This window comes from Lycium barbarum, chromosome 8 (genome assembly GCF_019175385.1).
Source record: "Lycium barbarum isolate Lr01 chromosome 8, ASM1917538v2, whole genome shotgun sequence".
Taxonomy (NCBI): Eukaryota; Viridiplantae; Streptophyta; class Magnoliopsida; order Solanales; family Solanaceae; genus Lycium; species Lycium barbarum.
In genome coordinates, this window is record NC_083344.1 from 4,922,541 (window position 1) to 4,938,252 (window position 15,712).

The following is a 15,712-nucleotide window of genomic DNA, read 5'->3' on the forward strand; positions in this document are numbered from 1 at the left end:
TCCTCTTGTTCAGATTGACCCGTCTCCACCTTCAGCTACAGCTCCGGGTAGCGCTCAGGAGACCGTTGAAGGAGTCCTCTGACCAGCCATCTCAGGAGGCCGTCGACACACAGGTTTGTTTTTTTACAAAGAAATAATTTATTAAATAATTGTTTATATGTTATTTCATGTTTAGTTTATGAAATATTAAATTGTTTATATGTTATTTCAGGTTCGTTCTTCTGCTCTTGTGGTCTAGTATCCTTCGATTGAGTCATCTCCTGAGGCATCTAATGAGGCTACTTAGGTTTCGACCGCCGCCGTCTCCCACAGGAAGTATATTTTCACCCAGGGCCTGAAGAAGGGAAGAAAGGATGATCATGGCATAAATCATCCTGTCATTAAGAGGAGGAGAGAGGATCCTGATGATAGTGAGGGTGGTGGGTTAGGAGGATCCTTAGGCCTTACGAGATTGTGTATTTGTAAATAAAATGTACATTTTATGTTAATATTATATATATTTTTGGGTATTATTTTTTTAATGATAATTAGTTATTTTAGTATTTATTGTCTATTAATAATAACTCGTGCGACGTCCTATATTAATTAGAACCCTATAAAATATGACAATTAAACTTAAAGATAACAAGTTTCTAAACTTACTTCGGAGCACTTTACAACTCCTAAAACGACCATCCAAACATATATGTATACTTAATGTAATGAAACGACATTATTGTACGCTAAAAAAAATATTAAGCTCTATATAAAATATTTATATTCCAACGTTTTGAAATGTGACTAATCTTCGGTCAAAGTACGAAAAAAAAACTTAAATATAACAAGTTTTCAAACTTACTTCGGAGCACTTTACAACCCCTAAAATGACGATCCAAATGTATATGTATACCTGATGTAATGAGCCGATATTATTGTACACTAAAAAAAATATAAAATTCTATATAAAATATTTATATTCCGGTGTTTTGAAACGTGACTAATCTTCGGTCAAAGTACGGAAAAAAACTTAATTTTGAGTTTGATTTCCAAAGGCTGGGGTGGGGGGGGGGGGGGGGGGGAAGAGGGTTTCACGCACAAAATCTATGTGTGAAAGGACCAAAGTGTAAATGATTCTGTGCGTAAAGCCTACTTTAGTTTTTTTTTTTTTTTTTTTAATGGGTTAGTTTGGTTCCATTTTTGTTTTTTGGTTAAAAAAATTCCGGACCCCAAACTAGGGGGAAAACATCAAATGTTGCTCCTTTTTCCAGCATGACATCGTTTTTCCTGGCTGAATACTATGTCACTGTTGTTGGAAGTACATACAAATCCCATGTTTTCACCTAGCTAGCTAGTTACCATTATATTTCACTGAATTTTAAATTATATACATATAGTGTATAAAATGATATTATCCATATAGTTTAATACTTTAACACTCAATAACATATTAGTTAGTATATTTTTATCGCATTATTATTATTATTATTATTCCATTTTAGTTGTCATTTTAATTCAAAAGAATTGTCTCAAAATAGTTGTCAAACCAGGAATTCAAAACTAAAGTGGACTAATATTTCCAACTATAGATACCCTTAACATTAAAGGAGTAATTCTTTTAATTTTTCTCATTCTAAAAAAACCTCTAATAAATTGGGGTAACTTATAAGTAAACTATACTTTGTATGTTTTGATTTGTGATAACCATCCGAACAGGGTGTTAAAAAGGGATCGGAGGGAGTATTTGTCATAAAAAAAAACTAGTTATAATTTTATATCTCTTATAAATTACCTTAATAAAAATATCTTTCTTATACCATTATCGCATACAATTTAAACTTTATCTCATTTCTTCAATTAATATAATTAATGTTGGTCTGCCACTGCCGACACTTTCTTTTTCTATCTCCCACCCCATTCATTCCCTTTTTTTTTTTTTTTGTTCTCAAATGTTGTGGTGAATTCTATTTTAAACTAAAGTACATCAAGTACTACTTGGAAGTTGCACAAGTTGTGACAATTTGAACCATTAAAAGGATAAAATTAGTCCTTCAATTAGTCTAAGAGTCATCTTCCTACTTTGTTCGATAAAGTTAATCATTGGGTTTGTTGTCAACCGATAAATTCGCAAAAATAACCGTTAGATTTTAAGGAGTTGATATGGGCATAGTGTTACGAGCCCATCTCCCTTAAAAAAAGTTGTATAAATTTACATAATTAGATCAGATATAAATAATTACTAATAAATTTTTATAATAGCATTAATTGTCTAGTTACCTAACGAAAAGGGTATAACTTGCTATCACATAATTAAATTTCGATTGTAAATTTAAAGATTTTTTACTTAAATCTGATTAAGACCCTACCATTCACATTAAAATATCTTGCGCACATTAATGAACCAGGTGTGTAGCTAAAGGAAGCAATGGGTTGAATTGTATCCGTTCGCTAAAAAGTTATATTGTGCAAATACAAAAAATAATTTTTTTTCATATATAAAATGTTGAATCTCACTAACACAAGAGAAGATTATAATGTGGCGGCAAGGAGGGTTAAAAGATCGCATTAGGTCACAGATTGAAATCCTAGTGTGATACTCCGATATTTTTTATTTTTTATTTTTGAATTTCCTTATTACATAAATTTCTGGTCCGGCACTATAAAGAACTTACCCTTTTTCTACCTTAATGCTAAGTAATTAAATAAATGATTTATTTTCCAACCACTAACTTTGAAAGAACTTTTATACAATTCGGTTAGTTAAGGATCAATTAATAAAGTGTAAATAAATGCGTAGAGTTACGCTAAATTGTTAACCTAACATAGACTTCTTAGTCTATACATAAGCAAAAAAAAAAAAAAAAAAAACTCTTTGAAATCAATAAACGTAATGATAGTGTAAAAATTATTTAGGAAGCTTGAGAGTCTAACAAAATATGCCTATCCAGATATGAAATACCTAATCTAGCTAGTTTATCACCACCTAGATTTAGATTTAGTTCGTGTGGAGAATTATGCAAAGATCATAATTAGCACGAAGCATCGCAGCACTTACGTTTCGGGCACCAACCACAGCTAAAATGAGCTGAATCAAGGTTTTAAGTACTTTCTTTTGTTTTTTTTAATTATTTTTAGTAACTAACAACAGTGGAGATTCTAAAATAGTTAGATTGACTCTTAATGATGTATAGAGAATTAATTGATGTGCTTAATTAGACTTGTTAAGTACAACATGTGATGAGTCTGTCTTGACACCAAAAACCAAGTTGGAAACTCCATTAATATAAGCATTTTAAGTTCATAGATTCATACTTTGTTTGGCGTAATAATTACTACTTTGAGTATAAATTTGGAACTTCAAACTCTTAGTTGGTTCTAAGGACATCCGATAAAACTGAAACCATACAAAGAAGATTAACATGATCTTTAAGTACGTAAGAATAAAAAGTACAATTTGAGAAGTGGTCCAACTAGTACAAGTTGAGATGTAGTCCAAACTTTAATTACTCCGTACGTACTTGTATTACAATCATCCTAAATAATGAAACTCAAAAGAAAAACATAAAATTGGGGAAAAAATCACTTTTTGTCAACTATAAATGGTACAACTATCTCTGATTGCATGGATGATATGCTTGCACTGGCAGAAGGAAGCAGAGAGAGTTTTCCATCACAAATAAGACAATACAAGAAATTATAGAAATGACAACAAAAAATTTAATATTTGGCAACAATTTAGTTTTATTATTGGCAATGAAATTTTTTGTTGTCAAATAATTTAATTTTGTTGCCATAATATTGATTATTGTTGTAACAAGTACTTTTGACAAAAAAAAAAAGTTTTGCAATAACAGCCGTCGGGAAAAGTCTATGCAACAAAAAAAAATTGTTGTCAAAAGTACTTTTTGCAATAATAATCAATCTAGGATTTTGTTGTCAAATATATTTTTTTTTGTAGTGAGAAGAATTGTACGGTACAAAGAATTTCCAATTATAATTCCTTTATATAGATCCCAAGTAATTATTAACCATACAATTTTTTTTTTCAAACCTACTAAAAATCTGTCTTAATTAAAATGCACAGGATTCAAGAAATAAACAACAAACTTTTTTATATAAACTAGAGGAGTGATCGAATAAAGTGAAAGTTATATATAAAGTATGAACTAATACTTTCTATATATCTGCTGGAGTATTACAAAACTAATGTCCCTTTGGCATTTCATATTTCAAGTTCATGATGATATATTAATTAATTATTAGCTACTTTCAACAGTAAGAGCTAGCGCCAAGCGTTGCCATACTAATATGTTGTTAAGTGATCGAAAACCACACCATGCCTCTGACTATGAAGATGAAATAATATTTGCATGGATCAAACTTAGTGAAAAGACATCTTGATCAGTAATAACCTGGAGATAATCAAACCATTTATAGCAGATTAATGGTGGGCCTTTTGAGAATTTTCATGTCAATAATACTCCATTAAGGATATGGCCGGTGATACCAGTACGTACGGTATAGTCTGCAACGTGTTATTCTTAAATGTGCAGTAATTAGAGTTTGGACCACTTCGCATTTATATATATCTAGTACTATAATACAAGTACGTATGGCAGAATTAATTAACATACTATATGATAATACAAGTACGTACAGTAGAATTAACGCCGTATTCATATATATATATATATATATATGGACCACTACTCAACTTGAATGCATTTTTCTTACGAAGAAGTCATGTTTATTTTTTCTGTATCGTCCTGCTTTTATTGAATGTTTCCTAAAGGATGGACAAGCGATTGTAGGTTGAAAAATGTACCCTTAAAGAAGCATATGTGAAACCGTACAAATCTATGAGTTTAGAGGGTATTTGGCTGAACTTATAAGCATGTCAAAATAACTTATAAATACTTTTTAATTATTTATGCGTTTGGTAAACACCTAAAGGGCTTATAAGTTAAAATTAGCCAAAAATTATAAGACGATTATTTCCAACTTATGACTTTTCATCCTATAATCAATTTTGAATTGACCAAATTTTTTATTATTTTATCCTTAGTATTTTATCTAGTTAAATACATTTCTCAAAGCAAAACTCCTAACTTTTTCTGTACTCCGCATAATTAGTCGTTTCTTCCATCTTCTTTTTTACCACTATTAAAAAAAAACATTTAGCAACGGACGTAATCTGTTGCTAATCAGCATATATCCGTCGATAATTATATTTTGCGGCGGATTAATGATGGAATATCGACCGTTACTATTTTGCTCGTTGCTAACCTCTTAGCGAAGGAAAAATAAAATCCTTAGCAAGCTTAGCGAGGGAAAAATAAAATCTAGAGCAAGCTTAGCGACGTATGAGATCTGTTGCCGCATTATAGCGACAGAAAGCTATTGTTATAAAGTCTGTCGCTAGTTTCATATTTCATTTCGTCGTTTTAGTAAATTAGCAACGAAAACTTTTATCGCTAATCCGAGGCACGTGTTTGAGTCTTTTATGCCCTGCTTTTGGCAATAAAAAATCGTTTGTCGCAATTAGTCGCCAAACTTTTTGTCTATAGCAACGACCAAAATACATCGGAAAATCTGTCGCAATATTTTTTCTTCTAATATTTTATTTATTTATTTATTTATTTTAAATACGCCTGTTGAAACATATATTAAACGTAACTTATTAAATACCATTCAAAATAACTGACGTTATTATAAATAATATTTATAGAAGGTTCAACAAAACATCGAGAGCACCAAGCTATCAACTACCAAAAGAACAAACATTCATCAAGTATTGTTAATGCATAATTTTTTACTTTCCAACAAGAAACGGACAATATCAAGAACTAATGCATGTGTGAATGACTACAATCGTCATTTGAAACTAAAGGATCAACAACGTCAACGTTAGCAGTAGTAGGAGGCATTATAGGTGTCACGACTGATGGGTTGTTGATAGGGGCATTTGGATAATGTGATTGTTAAGAAATCACTCAATACAGGAAGCATGCAATCAGTCAGTGTAGGAATCAATACAGGAAGCATGCAATCAGTCAGTGCATCTAACTCTGTTACTTTCCTTATCCCAAGTCAAAAATTTGTTTAAAACTTTCTTCTCTTGTTCTATGGGTTGGTGGTAGTCGTTTGACAGTCTTACTTTTGAGAAAGTTTTTCGGATCTCTCAAAATTTTTTCGGATCTCTCCTAAACGGATGATGCTGGTCAAGGAACATTCTGTGACTGTCAAACCAAGATGGTTTTCCTGTCATGTGGTAATCTAAAGGATTGTGTTTCCTCCATAAAATAAGGACATGCTAACATGCCCGCAGTACTCCATCCTGATAACATAGAATATGCTGGAAAGTCGCTGAATGTCTACATCAAAGCTTCCCTTAGTTGAAAGTTTGCTTTTTTGTGATGTAAAATGCTTTTACACCTATCTCCCACAACAAGGTCAATCGTTTATTAGAGGTTGCAGATAAACATCAATTTTATGTTTAGGATTGTTTAGCCCAAGAACAATGACAGTTAAGAACATATATGCCTCCTTCATGCACATACCTAGAGGTAAATTATATTGGGTGACAATCACTAGCCACGTAGAGCATTTCCTCACAGACTGACCAAATGATTGGAAATCATCAGTACATAACCCCAATCTTACATTTCTTAATTCAGCGGAAAAAAAAAAGAATGAGTTTCATTGAAGTCCTTCCAAGCCTCAGAGTCGGATAGACAATGCATTACCCATGCTCTTGTGTATACTAGTGTTGGCAGTTGTAGCATGGGATGCATATAATCTCTGCAATCTAGAAATCAAAGGAAAATAATACATTTTCTTGTAAGGGATCAATTTCCTCTTACGCGAGCCGACATCCCGCTTATACCTCTGGTAGCCACAAATTTACAAGATTATTGTTCATCATCACCCCAATATAACATACATCCTGAATCACAACATCAATCTTTTCAACCGGCAAACTCAAACTACGTGCTAACTTCTTGGTCTGATAATAGTTATCAAGCACTTTGTTATCTTCAAGTAAAACCTCTTTCAACAATTCCATCATTTTCTTAGAACCTCTCTATGACAAAGTATTTTCTATTTTAATATTTAACATCCTGGAGACTATTGTGAGTTGAGAGAGGAAAAATTGAGATACAATTCGGCATCAGCATCTTGTAGCAAATCATAAAATCTTTGGACTCGGGATTAGGTTCCTCCTCCATTGAAGGATTAGGCTCCTCCTCCCTTGAAGTTTCATGAGGATGAGATGAATCATGTCTAATATTGCTATGAGATTGCCAACTCGAACCCTGACCAAAGTTGGGACCAGCCGCATCCAAAACCATTTGTCAGTATGGATTATCGGATGCCGACTCAAGTTGAGCACCACCATGCAAATCGTTACCAGAAGTTATCTCACCAATCACATATTTTCCCTTTGATACTGCTAAACAAAATAGTTCTCAACAAATCCAGAATGAATAAGGTGATATTTAACGGTTTCAACATTCATGCATTTAATGTTGTGACATTTTTTACATGGACATCTAACCTTGTCACCACTCATGTGATTTCGAGAACGTGCAAACTAGATCAAATTATCCACACCAGTTACGAAGCTAGTGTTTATACCCCCTTGGCCATCCAACTTTTCGTACATCCAAACACGGTCTAGATTATTCATGTTCTTATTAATAATGAAATAAACAAAGCAACCAAAGTTCCCTCTTTATATAATTAATAAAACCAGGATGACCTCTAAATGAAAGAACAAGTTGAAATACCTTAATGAAACAAAACATATATTTCGTTTCTCATAAAGAAATAGAACATATCGTTCACCTTTTTCGTTAAAAGAAATGAGAAACTGAAAACAAAACATATTGATCACTGTTCTTCATAATAAACGTTTCGCCTTAATCACCTTAAATTCTAGCCTTAAGTTTCCAAAACAAGAAGTTCAAAACAGTAGGCTCAATAAATCCCAGAATGTAACAAGTATAGTCCAACAAACAACTCATCAATTGTAGCTTTTAATAAATTTATTTCTTTTTGCCTCATCTTTATTAATAACTAATATCCATTGTGAGAAGAAATAGATATTACTTCACATCATTGTAAACAAGTTTACTAATGCTACAATAAGTCAGCTCAAGTATTATCTGGACAAAGTACAACATACAAGCGCTTTTGTTCCTCAAGTTTAATAATGCTACAATAAGTGCATTGTTAGTGTATAATTGAGGTTCCGTCTTAAAACAAGTGTTGCTAACTCAAATCTTCTAACTGAAAACTACCACCACTTATACCATTCTTAGTCAAGAGGATTACAACTATTTTTATCATTATCTTCTGTAGTTTTCATTGAACATCAGTCACTACACCATTCTTAGCTAAAAAGATAGCTGCTACCAAACATGTTTTTTCCTTTTACAATAAGTATTGCTACTAATCACTTTTGACTGCAGGCATTTCTCCATCAGGAAACCTTTTTTTATCTTCAAATGGATAATTAGGTTAGTCACTGAAAATTACTAGATTGTCACCTTGTCCAAGACTATGCAAATAAGTATAACTTACAGTGACTACCTAAGTTTCTCTTCATAAAAAAGAAAAAGTGACTACCTAAGTTTCTTTTCAAACTAATTTGCTCGAACAAGAAAATCCTATGTATCAATCTCATTTATTTGTTTCTCTTTATGCGTACTCGAAATTTACTGATCCAATTTTTCAAAATTGTTCTTAAAGATCTTTTAAAGGGTAAATTGCTCACTCCTGAAAAAGTTATTTATTTTCAGGCTTCAAACTTGAAGCTTTTAGTTAAGAAGGATGAATTCTTTATAATCTCACCACATCAACATATCAATCTGATATTGTTTTTACGTTTTAAGCATTAATTGTATTTTTACCTAGCATTCACCTGAAAAGTGTATCAACACCAAGTAAGTTGAATGCTTAAACTGTCCTAGAATCGAAATTAACAATATGCAGAAATTACTAATCGGCTATCAAACAACTATTGATATTATTAATTAGCTACCAAAGATAAAAATCATAAATTCTTACAAATCAAGCAAAAGGGCTTAGAAAACATTCACAACTTTAGACTATTAAGCTTAAAGGTAAATGAACAACGAACAAGAGAAGAAGCTATAGAAAAATCCTAAAATAGTCAATCAATACCACTATCATACCAATATTTGGACTGTGAATAGCATTAAGAATGTTGGTATGGATGAGTTTTGAATAATCGAGTAAGAAACCCCAGTTCACTAACACCGACTTCAAACATTGAAATCGAATTGTCAAATCACAGAATGAAGAATGTTGAGTTCTTCAAGTTTTTTCTCTCGACATGCAACAGATTAAACGAACTTCAAGCTCCAATAGTATTATACAACAAGGTTTGGCACAAGCAAAGATTGTATTTTCATTGTCAGCAGATTTATGGCCCAAATAGAGATTCCCAACACTTAACCTTTAAAAAAATTAAAAACTTGCAGATTTCAAGACATCCAACTTCGATTTAGATCACCAAATATAACCTAAATCTGTACCAATCCAGAGTTCAACGCAAACAAAGACGTACAAACTAGATTTTAGCAATAATAAGCAAAAAATACAGATTTATGCACAAACAAGACATACCCAATAAATTTAACTCCTATTTCAGATTTAGCTTCAGAGAATACAAAGAAAGAGAAAAAGGAGACGAAGCCCTAACTCCTATCGCGCACAAATTACCCATAAAACATGCAAAGAAAGAAAAACATACATGTCCTTGAGATAAAAGATGATCCAGCAGCGAAGAAAAGTAAGAGATGCAGTAGAAGAAGAGCAAAGATGCAGGAGAAGAAGATAAAAACGCAGGTGAAGCCCTAGATTCATATTATTTTGATCACTCTCATGATTTCGTTCTAGATGCAGTAGTAGAAGCTCTTTCTCTCTCAATGTTGTGGTGTTGGCTATGAAACAAAGTATAGATGTGTGCCCTAGGATTTATCGCTTAGTTTACACCTACTGACGGAATTAACAATGGGATTTATATTACATCGCTAAATAATACCTTAATTTTTTTTATTTTATAAAAAGAATTAACAACGGATTTTTCCGTCGCTGCAAATAGAAGTTTTTTAGGGAAAAATTTAAAAACCTAGCGAAAGATTTTCCATTGATAAATCCATCGCTACGTATTAATAAAACTTGCCGCATCCTTTTTGTTGCTAAATCTGTGGGGAAATTTAAGGCGCCAAAATTTTGCGCTGATAGATAACGATGGAATTTAGTTTTCGTCGCTAATCCGTCTCTATTTAATGAACTAAAATTTTAATTGTTGGTCTCGCGACAAAATGATTATTCCGGAGCTAATTCGTCGTAGTTAGCGATGGAGTGTGGTCTGTCGCTAAACGCTTTTTTTTGGTAGTGTACAAGGATAATTTAAATTTATATTCTTCTATAGAATTGTAACGGTATTTTAGTTATTTTAACAAAAGAACAATTTATCAAAAAAGAATTACCAAACACATATAATTACTTATTTGTAAAATCAGTTTCTATCCGCTAATTCAAACCAACTCTTAGAATGCCTATATTAATGGAGCTCCTACCTTGGCTTTGATGTCAAGACATGAGTCAGCACATGTTACACTTAATAAGTCCCATTAAGCACACCAATTCTCTTTAAGTACTCTATCATTAATTAAGAGTCAATCTAACAATTTTAGAATCTTTTATCCAGCAAACCTCATTTGTCCCTCAACTACCATTATTGTTATAGTTACTAACGAGTAATGATTCTTTAAAACAAAGGGAAGTACTTAAATTAAACCTTATTATAATTCGGATCATTTTTGCGGTGGGCGGTGCCAGAAACCCAAGTTCTGCGAAGCTTCGTAATGATGATTATATTGCTACTATCCATTGAAACTAATAATGGTGATTATATTTCTACTATCCATTGAAACTAATTAAGGATGTGTTTGGTAGGAAGGAAAATGTTTTTTACAAAAATATTTCTTATAAAATACTTGTTAGAACAAGGATGATAATAATAAAAGAAATCCAAAATAAACTTGCTTGGCTTAGAGGCACGTTAAGACGTTTCTTGAAGATAGTTGGAGTCTCTCCCACGAGCAAACGGAAGAATAAATAACAACTCTATCTTCGGGATTCAACTAAGCCACAACAAGTATTATTCAAGAAAGTTGCTCTTCTATTCTTAAATTGGTGATTTCACCTTTTGATCAATGTCTCTAAAGTTTTTAGGGGAAATTGTTTTCTTGAAGTGCTTGCCTTTTCCAAAAGAATGAAACATTATTTATAGGATAAAAATTACATAACATAAAAAATTTCATTAAATAGGATTTAAAATAGGTTCATGAATTTTTCTTAAAATACATGCAACTTTCATGTAACTTTCAAGAACCTAAAACGTAAAATACTAAATGAAGAATGTATCTTCAAATTCACATTCATTTAGTTTTGAAAAACTTTTATTAGATGAAATGTTTCAAAATTAATTAAAACATTAACTTAACAATCCCCCACTTGTTTCAAGAAATTTTGAAAATATTTTTGAGACATTAATCTAGTAATGTGCATCAATAATGGTGTCTTTTGGACTTGAACCATTAGCTAGCGAATACATTCTAAATCATTGACTACTTAGTGAACAAATCTTGAACTGAGTAGATCATTAAATGAAGTAGAAAAATTTTCACGCACATTACTATGTTCCGGTGAAAATCGTAATCCTTTGACACCTTACGGCCATGTGTCCTGAATCCTTTAAACTAAGTGCTTTAAGATTTCCCTCTTAAAAATCTTATTGAAGCGGCCTCCACTTCGCACTTAGCGCGGTGAGTTCATCAAGAGTAACTTTGCATACTCCGACCAAATAGTCTATGAATTCATTAAGAGAATTTAATCTCATCCTCCTTTAAAGCAAAGTGTCGATAAATCTATCAAGAGGGTTCCTACACACTCCAACCGATACCGGTTTATAGACTTATTAAGAGAATATAATCTCATCCTCCTCTACAGTAGGAATATTGGTAAATCTATCAAGAGTCGTCATACTAACTCCAACCGAGATCGGTCTTATAGATTTATTAAGAGAATAGAATCTCAACCTATGCACATTTACTCACTCTTTGAAGAAATGGAAATTTTATTGATGTGCTCCACAATTGTATCTTTACTTGTTTTTCCCTTTGAACCTAAGATTACATCAATAGGTAGGGTTACCATAAAGTACAATTAATTTACAACAGGCTTTATTCCCATCCCTTTACAAGTTTCCATTACTAACTCTTTGCCTAACCCTTTAGACAAAGGATCTGCTAGATTAAATCTGGACTTCACATATTAAAGCGATATTATGCCATCCTCCAATAGTCTTCTCACATGATTGTGTTTGAGACGAACTTGCCTCGATTTGCCATTGTAACAATTACTTGAAGCTCGAAAATAGCAGCTTTGTTATCACAATAGATAGTCAAAGGTGGCATTGGCTTACTCCACATAGGAATATCTATCAGCATACTTCGAAGCCAGTCAGCTTCTTCTCCAGAAGAAGACATAGCTATAAATTCTGACTCCATGGTTGAGTGAGTAATACATGTCTGCTTCTTTGATTTCCAAGAGATTGCTGCTCCGGCCAAAGTGAAAATCCAAGCAGTAATAGATTTAGAGTCATTTGGATCAGAATTCCAAGTAGCATCACTATAGCCTTCAATAACTGCTGGAAAGGTAGAATAATGTAGGCCATTATTAATCGTGCCCTTTAGATACCTTAAAACACAAATTAAGGCATTCCAATGTTCAACTCCGGGGTTACTGGTAAACTTGCTCAAAGTTCCTACTGCATAACCAATATCTGGCCTGGTACAATGCATGGCATACATAAGACTCCCAACAATCTGAGAATACGTCAATTGATCAAGAATGTCACTACAGTTTTGCACTAGTTTGATGCTAGGATCAAATGGTGTAGGAGCAGGCTTGTCATCAAAATGACCAAACCTCTTCAGAACTTTCTCAATATAACTTGCTTGAGTAAGAGTCAAACCATTAGCTGATCTCACAATTTTAATGCCCAAAATTACATCAGCTTCTCCAAGATCCTTCATTTCAAACTGAGAAGCAAGAAATGATTTTGTTTTTTTAACTCTTTCAATATCAGTTCCAAAGATCAACATGTCATCCACATAGAGACAAATTATAACTCCAAAATTTTCTTGAAAGTTACTGAATATGCATATATCGCCACCATTGATTGAGTAGCCATTAGAAATCATGGCCTTTCTAAATTTCTCATGACATTGCTTTGGAGCTTGTTTTAATCCATAAAGAGATTTACGAAGCTTACAAACTTTATGTTCCTGACCAGGAATGATAAACCCCTCTGGCTGTTTCATGTAAACTTCTTCATCTAGATCTCCATTCAAAAACGCAGTCTTAACATCCATTTGATGAATTATCATATTATGAATTGCTGCTAAAGCAATGAAGAGCCGAATAGATGTCATCCGAGTTACAGGTGCAAAGGTATCAAAATAATCAATATCTTTCATTTGAGTAAAACCTTTTGCTACCAACCGAGCTTTGTACTTATCTATAGTACCATCAGATTTTAATTTCTTCCTAAAAATCCATCTACAACCAATAGGTTTACACCCCAGAGGAAGATCTAATAAAATCCATGTATCATTTGACATGATAGAATGCATTTCATCATCAATAGCTTCACGCCAGAAAGGAGCATCATGGGAAGATACTGCTTCAGCATAACTTTCAGGATCTTTTTCAACCAAATAGACTTGAAAATCAGGTCCAAAGTTCTTTGGCTGGGCTGATCTTATACTGCGCCTCAGATGGCTTTCTTCCACGGAATCGACTGTTTTCCTTTTAAGAGGAGATGTAAAAGAACTTGCATCATGTTCTAAAGATTCCTTTTTCTTAGGAAATATATTCTCAAAAAAGTTAGCATGTAAGGATTCAATAATTGTGTGAGGACTTGGAGTCTCAAGATTTAAGAATCTATAAGCCTTACTGGTCTGAGAATAACCAATAAACACACAATCTACTCCTCTATAGCCAACCTTAGCCAAATGTTGATCTGGTAATCTAACATGAGCCAAACAACCCCACACTTTAAAATAATTTACATTTGGCTTTTGGTTCTTCATAAGTTCATAAGGGGATGCCTCAAGTTTCTTGGAAGGTATTCGATTCAAAATATGACAGGCTGAAAATAAGGCCTCAGTCCACAAATTTCCAAGCATACCAGATCCATAAAGCATAGAATTAACCATTTCTATAAAAGTCCTATTTTTCCTTTCTGCTAAACCATTTTGTTGTGGTGTATAAGATGTAGTCAATTGTTTTTCAATGCCTTCTTTTTCACAAAAATCAATAAAATCTGATTTTAAATATTCTCCACCTCTATCAGATCTAATTGATTTAATCTTCAAACTCAATTTATTTTCAACTTCTGCTTTATATGTTTTGAAAGACTCAAATGCCTCATCTTTTGTTCTTAATGGAAAGACATATGTATATCTTGAGTAATCGTCAATGAAAGTGATAAAATATCTCTTGCCATGACGTGACAAACAATCCATCTCACAGATATCAGTGTGAATTAATTCCAAAAGTGTGGATGTCCTTTCAACCGTCTTAGAATGTTTCTTTGTTATCTTGCATTTACTACAAGTAAGACACTTAGTAGTATGATCTTTTCCACAGTCCTTAATTAATCTATTTTCACCATAAGTTCTATGGATCTAAAATTCACATGACCAAGACGTTCATGCCATAAATCTAGAGATTCCACAATATAAGCAGAAATATTTTCATTATCAATATTGAGTTTGAACATTCCATTTGTAGCATAGCCTTTTCCAACAAATATGTCATTTTTAGACAGTATAAATTTATCTGCCTCAAAAATCATTCTAAAGTCGTGCTTCGAAAGAAGTGTACCTGACACCAAGTTCTTTCGAATTTCAGGAACATGCAATACGTCCATCTGCTTGACTCTCTTTCCGGAAGTAAACTTCAATTCAACAGTTCTTTTTCCCACAACCTTAGCAGAGGACGAGTTTCCCATATACAAAACTTTATCGTCCCCCACTAATTCATAGGTCTTGAAAGCATTTCGATCACCTGATATATGACGAGTTGCGCCAGTGTCTATCCACCATTCCACTTGATTTCCTGCTACAAATGCTTCGGTAACCATTGCTACTAATTCATCTTTTCCATGATTATTTGCCTTTTCTTTCTTCTTTTCAGCTTTAAGAATTTTACAATCACGCGTATAGTGACCAAATTTGTGACGGTGGTAACATTCAAATGATTTAGAATTGGTACTAGTACGCTTGAAATTAGTACTTCTCTTTGCCTTCGGAATTTTCTTATTAACAGATTCCTTCTTGGTTGATTTTTCTTCAACCACATGAGCTTTCATGACAGGTTCCTTCAAAATATTATTGTCGCGATATCGAGTCTCTTGTTCAATTTGCAAATGTTGCAACAATTGCTCAAGAGTCAAATCTTCTTTCTTGTGTAAGAGTTTTCTTCTGTATTCTTTCCAAGAGGAAGGAAGTTTCGAGACAATAGCACCAACATGAAAATTTTCATCAAGAGCAATTCCAGAGATAGCAATTTTATTAGCTATAAGTTGGAATTCTTGCACTTGTTCAGTGATTGACTTATCATCAACCAT